This window comes from Sinocyclocheilus anshuiensis, unplaced genomic scaffold (assembly GCF_001515605.1).
Source record: "Sinocyclocheilus anshuiensis isolate Anshui unplaced genomic scaffold, SAMN03320099.WGS_v1.1 scaffold132, whole genome shotgun sequence".
NCBI lineage: Eukaryota > Metazoa > Chordata > Actinopteri > Cypriniformes > Cyprinidae > Sinocyclocheilus > Sinocyclocheilus anshuiensis.
Window position 1 is genome coordinate 1,374,813 of NW_015555730.1, and position 11,875 is coordinate 1,386,687.

Below are 11,875 nucleotides of genomic sequence, written 5' to 3' on the forward strand. Positions count from 1 at the left end.
TTTACAAGCCAAAACAAATAAGAGGGTGGATTTTGATGTGAGAGGACAACAGGAGATGGACTTTTTCCACTGGAGGAAGCGTTATTATGAATTATGGACTCGTAGTTTGTCCAAAAGCAACTTAATCTTAAAGGGGTCATATGATGCGATTTCAATTTCTCCTTTCTCTTTGGAGTGTTACAAGCTCTTGGTGCATAAAGAAGATCTGTAAAGTTGCAAAGACTAAATTACTTGTGGATTATTGTGACGGCACCCATTCACTGCAGAGGATCTATTGTTGAGCAAGTGATGTAATGCTACATTTCCCCAAATCTGTTCCCGTGAAGAAACAAACTCATCTGAGATGGTCTGAGGGTGAGTAAATTTCCCGAAAAGTTTCTTTTTTGGGTGACCTACTCCTGTAATGCACATCGACAGCATTTCTATGAGCTTTGCAATAGAAAACAGCTGAAATGGATTAAGCAGAAGCTGTCTTGTAAGTCTTGCGGTAACAAATGTACAGTACAGGCCCAGCTGAAGTGTTGTTTGGAAGCTGTACTGCACTTGCCCACACACAAACTGCAAATGCAGTATTTTCTCCCGAGTGTTGCTCCTGAAGTCCCGGCGGCGATGGTTCTAGCTGACAGTGTCATAATGAGGAGCAATGCTGTGGGTAGGAGGGCTTCACTCATGTCAGATACACAAGCTAATGACACACGGAGAAAGCAAGTGCTATGTCCAAACGTATATCCTCAGTCAAGAGAGTCCTGCAGGCAGACTGTGCTGTGGATCCTCGCAGAGACTATAATGGTGTACGTTCATACACGTGAAACTGAAAAACACACAGTGTGCCACATGTGATATTTAGACAGCCATGCATTCAAGTAAATGTGATTACACACATGATTACGCACAGTAACGGTGCTGCAGAGAGAACGTTTGGATCATAAACTTCTCTACTAGCTGTCGAATGGCGTTCGTGTGTAAGCGTCTCGGCGTCTGTTACCTGTAAGCACAGCACCGTGGTGTTTCTGTAGTGCAGCTGAATGAAAAAAGGCTTTAAAGCCTCACAGCAGAACTTATTCTCATTCCCCAGCTTTGCAGGTTTCATGGCTGAACCATTACATTTCCATGGATTTGGCACATTGGTATCACGGTAGGTTCTTTATAGTGAAAACCCTAACCCTAAAGTTTAAAACATACTTGAATGAAAGTAGATTTTCACATTTAACTGTACTCACATTTTTAAAAGTAAACAGTGCTTAATATAATGTTACAGTTTTAAAATAAATCTGCAATTCAAATGTTTACATGCACATCAGAAAACTGACAACTATCAGTACATTTTTATCAATCAGTTTATTGGAATACGTATTTTTTATAATTTTGTGGGTCCGGAAAGATTCAGTGTGTTTGATATATTTTCTCCTCCCCTATCAAAAAAACAAAAACAAAAAAAAAAAGTTTTCTCTGGCTGGATGCACTTAAAGTTGGAATAAAATGAAAATTCACCCTATCTACAGTATTTTCTTAATGCATATTGCATATATTACAGAACAATTCTTCAGTGCACACATTTCATTTTTTAAAAATGTTTTGACCTTGTAATATTTAATCCAAATGTCATTACTAGACCTTCCTGTAAAAGCGACAGACTTCTCTCTGTGAGGTCATTAATAAGCAGCAAATTAGGAGTTTGTTGAAGCAAAAGTCATAGTTAATAGAAAGTGAGAATTAGTCCCCAAACTAAAGTGAGTCCAAATTACTCAAATCGTGATCTATTCACTGGAGAAATCCGGCCTGCCCTACCGCTAATCTCAAGGTACACCTGTACCTTATTAAAGGGTGCATATTACATAAGTGTACATATTAGTACCTACTACCTAAAGCATACCAATAAGTACTCAATTGTACCAAAAGTGTACATGCTAGTACCTAAATTCTACATATTGGTATAGCTTAAAGGTATTATTATCTAAAGTTTACATATTATAGCCTAACTAAATATTACATATTTGTACCTTAAATTTACATATGACACATCTTTGACATATCTTTAATTAAAATATGGGCAATTAAATATGCAAATATACATGTTGGCTACAATTAATGGAACCCTTCATCCTAAAAAAACAAAAAAAAAACTTCTTTCATCTTTCATCTTCAGCTTGTACTTATTTGAACAATGCTTGAAACTTGGTATGACGAGCACTTCCTGTGTCTATTTGCCTCTTTAAGATGAATCTCGCTTGATGTATTCCCCAACTGTGTTTTATGTACACAGAAAAAATAAGATCGCACTGCTTAAACAAGGAAAGAAATTGAAGGGCACTAATGTATCCATGAATGATCACCTAACCAAGAGGAATGCGGATATAGTCAGAAAAGCCAGGTATCTGAGGAAGCAAAACAAAATTCAAAACACTTGGGTTACTAACTGCAAAATATTCATCAAACTTAATGGAACGCCAGAGGAGGCTAAGGTTTTGGTCATTAGAAGCATGGAGGAGCTGGATAAATATCTCAAAATAAGCTTAAACTTAACTTAATTGTAAGTCGCTTTGGATAAAAGCGTCTGCTAACTGAATAAATGTAAATGTAACCCTTTTATACTATACTCTATACTATATTCTATACTATTCTGTACTTTTCTTCTATACTTTTTGCAACCGCCAAGATAACAGCTCTGAGTCTCTCCTATAATGCCTGATGAGGTTGGAGATCAGAGACCATGCTTCCATCCAGAATCTCTCCAGTCCAGATCCTTCAAATGCCAAGCTCCATGCTGGTGCTTCTTCTCTTCAGTTCACTCCACTCATTTTCTATAGGGTTCAGGTCAGGGAACTAGGATTGCAGAACTTTCATTTTGTGCTCAGTGACCCATTTCTTTTTTTCTTGTTGATTTTGGTGTTTGTTTTGGATCAATGTCTTGATGTATGATCCAGCCATGGCCCATTATGAGATTTCTAGCAGGGACAGATTTGATTTTTTATATCTGTTGGTATTTGATAGAATCCATGATGCCATCAATCTGAACAAGATGTCCAAGACCTGCGGCAGAAAAACAGGCCCACAGCAATTTACGAGGCCACTTGCAAAGACAGGCATTTTGACACATAAGTGAGGTTATACTACAGGGCTGTTGAATGCTTGAATCTGATTGGCTGACGAACGTTCTAAGATGTGCCATTATTTTCAAGGAAATGCTTGACCGCATTACATGACCAGATCACTTGTTCCAGATCAAAATGTTTCAGTTAGCTATTTCAAAGGTCCTTACAACAGTAGCAAAAGACCCCAAACCCTCAACAACAATGACTAAGCAAAGAAATATTCCCATGTTTTGGCAATAAAATTATGCTTTATTGCATTACTGTCTTTCTCCTGCTATCTCTCCCTTACAAATGCACACACATACTGTACAGTACAGACACACTCACACAGAAACGTGTTGTCAGCGCTGCTCTGATGATTATATTAGTAAAATAGTTTAGCAACTTAAAAGCTACACAACACTTCTCACCAGTGAGGTAATAATGGCGCTGTTCTTGAAGAAGTTATTCACTGTTAGTAGAAACAGCTCTTGAACACTGTTGAGAGATGCACAGAATTTACACATGCTTAGTCTCTCTCTCTTTCTCTCTCTAATAACTTAAATATTATCTGCTATCAACAGCTCAATTGAGCCTCTGTTACTAGCTCTAAAATGACGTTTTGAAATTGGCAACAGCGTGGGATGAGATGCATAAGAAATTAATCCTACACACAGACGGTGTGTGCAAAATCACGTACTGTACACAGTACATTTGAATTTACTTCACGACCGTTCAAAAAGTATCCACCTTATTTTTCTCATAAAAGCGGGCGCAGCCATTTGTAAATTTCATTTGTCTGGCTTCCGGTGTCATTCGCTTCCAGCTATTTTTAGCCTTACAAAACAGTTCCTTTTGCTGCTTGATATTGCAAACTGGTGTGTCTTATCATATTATTTTAATGTATTATCTTAATAATGAACACACTGGTCTGTAGTGCGAATAGTTTTACTGTTTACTGCACTTTGTTATTCTTCTCGTTATTTCCCTAAATCGTCTAATGAACTGGAAATCTCGCACATTCACAGAAAACGGCTTACTTCCGTGTTGAAAAATAAGGTGGATTATGTTCTATATAGTATGAATATGAGTAGTATAAATAAAATTCTGTGACCTCATGGGATAGTAAAGTATCCATCGAATGCGCACTTCAGAATCCGGATGGAAGAAGTAGGTCATCTGAGTACTTTTCGCCTACTATTTTTCGAATACTATGAAATCGGACATACTACTTGCCTCACATAGCTACTGTTTTTTGCATACTACCTGTAGCAGGGAAATATGTGATTTTGGAAACAGCTAGAGCGTTTTAAGGATGAAACTTGACGGATGTCTTGAAATATATCATCTGAACAATGTCGTGAAGTGTGGTAACTGTAGTGGAATAATTGACTCTGCGCCATTGAATTATTAAAAAATAATGCACACCCGAGCTCCGTTGTGCATCATATTCTAATAATTCAATGACCTGTCATCAGTTATTCCTTATATATAATAATAAGGCGCCAGTTCAGAACTCATGCGCTGTGTGAGAAGCAACTTTTTGTGTGCTTGTTTCAGGTATGTTCACGTCTCTCAAAGTGTGCACATATGTCAACACGTTGTTTATTGCGCTCGAATGGTTTAAAATCACTTGTTTTTAAACTGCAATACTTAAAAACGCATTTAATTGACAAGTTTTTCATGTGCGTGATACAAATTTCTAGCAGTTTACCGTGTCTACTGGTTTATCGCCCACACCTATGGTGAGTCTCACTTATTGATGGTTTGTGCCAGGGGCGCAACTGCACATTTGCTGAGGGGTATGCAAGATCAGTGTTGGCGCCCCCCTGTATTCTAGCCCCTAACACTAACTCCCGCAGAAAACTTTCTGCAAGTCAATGACCAAAAGACCATTAACTAGCTTGGGCATGGAAGGATACAGACTCATCAGGGGTGAAAAAAGTGACAAGGGTTCGAACCCCCTCCGCCATTTTCAATATAGGGGGAAAAAAAAAGAACAATGAAAAGTGTGTTGTATAACATTCCTTTTAACTCCTGATGGCTTTTTTCCATTTTTACTTATAGAGATAATTCATGGAAAATTTGCCATGCTTAAGTGGAAGATTTCTGCCACCTGGTAGAAATACAAAAACAATTGAAATGAATGTCATGATATTGAGAGCAGAGGATCATTTACCATTTCCACATCATAATATAGTCAAGTCACCTTTATTTATATAGCGCTTTTAACAATACAGATTGTGTCAAAGCAACTGAACAGCATTAATTAGGAAAATAGTGTGTCAATAATGCAAAATGACAATAGTAAACAAATTTTTCAGTTAAAGACAGTTCATCATTGAATTCAGTGATGTCAACATCCAGCTCAGTTTAAATAGTATCTTTGCAGTCAAGTCAACGGTATCGCTGGAGATGAAGTGTCCCCAACTAAGCAAGCCAGAGGCGACAGCGGCAAGGAACCAAAACTCCATCGGTGACAGAATGGAGAAAAAACCTTGGGAGAAACCAGGCTCAGTCGGGGGGCCAGTTCTCCTCTGACCAGACGAACCAGCAGTACGGAAAAATCTATTTAAGACGTAATAAAACAGACGATGAACACTATTAACAGCAATTATTATATGATGCAATCAAACTTATAGCAAAATGTGGTAGTTCTGTATGTTGTTTCAGGGTTGGCATCATCTGAGGTCCTCTGAGGATTCATAAAGTCATTACTATTAAACTGTGAGGGAATATTTAGATCGGGTGGCGTCTGGTTATTTGTTAATCTAGCCACTGTGCTAAATAAAAACCTAGGATTGTTTTGGTTATTTTCTATGAGTTTGTGGATATGCTCGGCCCTGGCAGCTTTTAGAGCCTGTCTATAGCTGGACATACTGTTTTTCCACGCAATTCTAAAAACTTCCAAGTTAGTTTTTCTCCATTTGCGCTCAAGACTACGAGTTTTTTTCTTGAGAGAATGGGTATTACTGTTGTACCATGGCGCAGTACGTTTTTCTCTAACCTTTTTCAATTTGATGGGGGCAACAGCTTCTAATGTATTAGAGAAGATAGTGCCCATGTTGCTAGTTAAGTGCCCATGTTGCTAGTTTCACATGTTTTGATTTTGGATTTATATTTAGACATTATAAAATCACTATTATAACATTTAAAAATCACTTAATGTCAAAATTCAGCATTGTTTTATACTAAGTATGAAGTAGCAAGAGTTTAAAAAAAAACTAATCGAATCTACTTGAATCACACAAATGGCCTATTTTGAATTCAAAACGGCATTTTTATTTATATCCTTGTTAATAATCTTCTCAGTTCCTTTCAAATGTAAATCAAATGCCAATTCACAAACATCGTGACTTTTTTATTTTTTGAGAGATACTCAGAAATGGACTTATATTAATGTTAATCACTTTGCCCTCTTAGGCAACAACGTTAAATGTTGAATGACTTTATAGGGTAAGTTTACCAATTTCTGTTAGTTCACTTGGATATTGCTGTCCTTATTTTAATGCATTGTTCTTTTTTCCCTTTGTCTTTTTTGTTCTGCGCCCCAGAGCGTTTCTGCACCAATAATGTGTCGAAGGGTGAGCGGTTGATATGTACTCAGTTTATTATACATTTCGAACTCATTAAAAATGCTAAAAAACGTTAAATAAAAATGTTTCCTTACATTATTTTTAACAACTAAGCTTTTTATGATTTGCAACGTTTTATCACAGAATGATTTCGGCAAAATGGCGCCCCCCTCTGTTCGGCACCCCTATGCACAGCATATACTGCATACCCCGCTTTTGCGCCACTGGTTTGTGCCAGTAAAGGTGAATGAGTTCTGAGTGGGACTGAAGAGTGATGGATGAGTGTGTGTTTCTGACTGTCACAGTACAATATAAATGTGTGACTGATTCTGCTGCTTCTCTTCAGGACTGTAATCTTGTTCAATTAAAGTGAACTCGGAACACATCAAGCATCACAGTGAAGGTTTCCAGCGAATGTGAAGTGATATGTGACGACGCCAGTGGCAGGAACCCAGGGTTTGATTAACATTTATAATATTTGTTAACATTCATATTGTTTTCGAGCACTATTACCAATAATAAAGATGTATCTGTTATTACAGTGCAAGTACACAGTTTAGATCTATTGTCATAACATTTCTAAGCCACAGAATTAGCAGAAAACTTGTGCCTTTTGTTGTGAGTTGTGGATGTAAGAAGCGTCTTGACACACATTGTGTTTCTATAAACCATTGCACTCGGAGTGAACAAATGAATAACGTGTCTTGTTTGACAGAAACATTGCCAAGGTTTCTGACTGCACTGAACAATTCACAGCCAGAGCTGTTTCACACTCCAATCCAGCTGACTACAATGTGTTGTTTATCTACAATTATAAACATATTTAATCTACTTTGAAGCAGTGGCATAGTTCCTGCCAACTTGTCTTTTGTTTGAACATTTCTCCTTATAACTTTTGACAATGTGTTTAACTTCTGGTAGGCATTCTATTAATTATAAGTAACTTTGCAATATGTATGGAAGCCCGTTTCCACCACTAAATAAAAAATAAAAAAGGTAATTGCAACTTTTTATCTCACAATTATGACTCTTTTTCTCGCAATTGCGAGAATACATCTTGCAATTCTGACTTTTTTCTTAGATTTGCGAGATATTCTGAGATAAACTCGCAATTGCATGTTATAAAGTCAGAATTGCAAGATATAAACTTTGAGGAAAACTCTATAGACTTTGAGATATATGTTCTAAGAAAAAGTTAAAAATATATATTTTAAGTCTGAGAAAAGAAGTATTGAAAGAAAAAAATTGCAATTGGGAGAAAAAAGTCTGAATTGTGAGAAGTTGCAGTTACCTTTTTTATTTTTTGTTCAGTGGCAGAAACAGGGTTCCATAAGAATGTCTAAAGTGGACTATCAAAATAAAGGTATATAAGGATAAGGATAATATCCGATAAGGATATTACTTAGTGATTTTATTTAGGAGAAAAGTTCTTGGAGTTTGCTCTTTAACCTTTCTTATTTACATTAACATAATGAAAACTCAAGCTGTGATAAGCCCTGTAGTTAGTTTAATGTAGTGGGCCAGAAACTGCGGCGGAGCTGATGAAGTGTGTTAAGTTGTTCTCAGCTTGTCACATGAGTAGTGTCTCCTGAACACTCACTGTGAGCTACACAGACCATTTTATCCTTCACTGGACGTGCAGAAACAACATGAATGCTTTGAATCAATAAGACTGTCCCTAATAAATAACACACAGATCTTGTGCTGGACAGTCAGACAGATGCATACTTACATTTATAGTGTATATTTTATCAAAAATAAAACATTTTGGTATCACTTTTTAACACTTTATTTTACAGTGTATTTGTTAAATGTTGCATGTATAGTAATGGCAGCAAATTATGCATAATATACAGCATGTTATTATAGTAATAGTAATTGTCTCTGTCTGTCTCTCTATGTAGGCAAAACTCTCAAAAATTCTGTCACACCGCTGAATTATGAAGTTGAAGTCCAGCGCCGAAGGGAACTTCCGCTATAACGAGCTTATCGTCTCATTTGTGTGTCAACCCCAGAGAAACCTGCAGTGAATATCTACACTGAAACACAAAAATCCTGAGTTCATGTGTGTGTGTGTGCAGGACGGAGTCTTCAGCCCTCAGGACACAGTCTGAACCGATGGAGCAAACTGACCTCCACTAATTTAGAAGAACTCAGTGTGAAAGATCTGACAGTCTTATTCCCAAATAACAGCACTCCATTTGCATTCAGACATTAAGTGTCTCCGTGTTTGATGTTTACTTCAGCGGAACGAGTGCACTCAAATAACCTCAGATTTATGTGAAGAAATGGGCACAAACATTGAGATACAATCTCTATCAAGTACTCTGATGCTTGTACACTGTAATTAATGTCAATTGCTTTGCCAAACATCAAGAGGACTGACAAATGGAGAGCCAGTGATGTAGGCGACTTTTGTAGTTAGCGGTCACAGTGCAGTTCCTCAATCAAACCATCAATCCAGCTCACATACAGCTTCAGACGTGTGGGTGGGTTGCAGATCGCAAGCTTATAAACTTGTCTGCTTTGTATTTGAACAACTTTAACCTTGGAATCATCAGGACGGTCAAAATAACATCTGTTCTGCTGATTTTTTCATGATTTTCAAAATCTTTGCTCGTGCTCATAAAAGATGCCTTCATTAAAAGGATAATTCACCAAAAATGAAAATTCTGTCATCCTTTACTCACCCCCATGTTGTTCCAAAACTGTGATTTTTTTTGCGGAATGTAAAAGATATTTTGAGAAATGACTCTGCGTGGCTGTGCATGAAGATGTGTTTTTGTCGATCTCAACACAAGTGGATAACGCTGAAACCTTTGCTTTGGGATTATAAGACGCAATTGGGACGTGTTGAAACAAGCTAGCCAGATGGGATTTAAACTTTGCCAGGTGAAATTGTAAGTTTGGTTTAATAATAATAATTTATGCATTTAGCAGATGCTTTTATCCAAAGCGACTTACAGTGCATTCAGGCTATACATTTTTTTTTACCAGTATGTGTATTCCCTGGGAATTGAACCCACAACCTTTTGCACTGCTAACACAATGCTCTACCACTGAGCCACAGGAACACTTTCACTTGGTTTGAAGGCAAGAAATGTAAAAAGCACAATGTCTTATCAGTCCTGATTTAAACACAAACCCACAGCATAGTTTTGCGGCTATCTGAGCAGAAACAATAGCTGCTGCTCTTCATATAATTTTATGTTGTCTTCTTTTCGCATTCATATGTAAATTGTGCAAGCTTATTTTGCGATATTACATCGAAAGATCAGAAAAAGCCCATACGTACCCACCCATAGACCCTCCCTTCTAAGAAATCAGAAAAGTGGGATTAAAACACCAAGAATAAACAGGAATGTGACTCCTTCATCTACTTGTGATACAACTGACCAAAAACAGGTTTAATACCAGCGAGCTGATACCAGGTTTAAACAGGGCCAGTGTTGTCTTTGTACGTGTAACAGAAATCATCGGCAGCCAAAACTATTTAGTTACCAACATTCTTAAAAAAAAAAATCTTCTTTTGTGTTCAACACAATTAAGTTTTCAGTTTTGGAACAACATGACGGTGAGTAAATGATGACAGAATTTTCAGTTTTGGGTGAACTGCTTTAATAACAAATTCATCCTATACAGCAAGACCTCATTTTGTTTTTACAGTGATGGGCAAATGCTGTGTTGAACTACATTTTGGCATTTTCTAAGAGGTGTTTGCCCATGCAAAAGTCCCTGCCATGATGCTGAGGAGCTGCGGATGGTTTCTAGGGTGTTCTGGGTCGTTGGCACTGGCAGGTGGTCAAAAGAGCCCACCTCCAAATTTCTATGATATATTGGTCTCTATATGACTCTGGTCCCTCCATCCCTCGCCCTGAACATCTCTGATTCAGCGTCTGCTCAGAAAATGATCAAATTAAGCCTATAATTAGGGTGCACTTTACCTAAATGAGCACTAATGAATAATTAGCTCTTATGTAACTCATCATTGGTTAGCTTTCCTGTTGGACTGAGCTGCTGTGTCAGACGTCTCGGGCATGTGTGCCTGTTCACTTCACTGTGGATTGCTTCTATTAGATCAAACAATAGAGCGTGGCAATGCTAAGGCCACGGGTTCGATTCTCAGGAACATTAATAGAATCCATTCCACAAAAGATTCTTTAGATGATTAAAATGTTCTTCACACTAAGAATATATATATATATATATATACGTTATGCAAAAACAAACATGCACACATGATGTTTGTTTAACCATGATGATGATGTCACTCTTTCAGTAATGTGGTGACAAACACAAATACTAGCAAAAAATATTATCCTTCCCACTTCATTTCCATGTTCGGTTGCATACAATGGCACAGCATGAGATTTCCAAAACTATTAGATAAAGATGTTTTAACATGCAATTTATCAGCATAATGCAGTAACGCAACACAATGGCCATTTAGGCCACGCCATGTGATATTTCTTCACTCCTTTTCATTCCACTCTTGGGAAATGTCATATTCATAATGACTCGGTGCTTGAGTGCTTTCATGAGGCTGTTTCTTAGTCTTTTGTCGAAGAGGTCTTGAGGGTAAGCTGACAACTGATTTCCGTTCTTTCACAGACGTCTTGATGGAGCTAAATTGAGAAGGTGCTGGATGCAAATGTGGAGTGATTGACATTGCATAAGTCATAAAGTGAATGAGTCACTTTAACCCTTTGCTCACCAAATGAAAAAAAGTAGCATGGAGTACTTTTCTGTGCAACCACAAAAAAATCATTCAAAATGAAAATGATTGTGTATTACATTGTTATTACATTATTACGACATTGTAATAAGTGATACGTCTAAATGCCTGTTAGATGATGTTTTAATTTCAGGTTGTTCTCATTTTTGTCTCATCCTCAGACACTGGTATTGTGCAAAATCAGAAACACCTCAAGTTTAAACCCCAGGATCTGTTCTTGTGGCATTTGTCTTGATGTGACCTCGTGCAGAACTATTATTCCATCACATTAGGCACAGAAAATGAAACATGTGCTCATTATACAAGCCTGATTGAACAGGTTAACACTACTGTTAACTCTACTGTGTGTCTTTGCTCTCTCTCTCTCTTTTTTTTGGTCTATCAGTGCGGATAGTACAGTAATCTTTCTTCAGTGAAACACTTCTGTGGGTGCATTCGCCACTATTTACAAGGTGCTCATGCAAGGACTTTGCATAACAAGGGTAAATATCTAA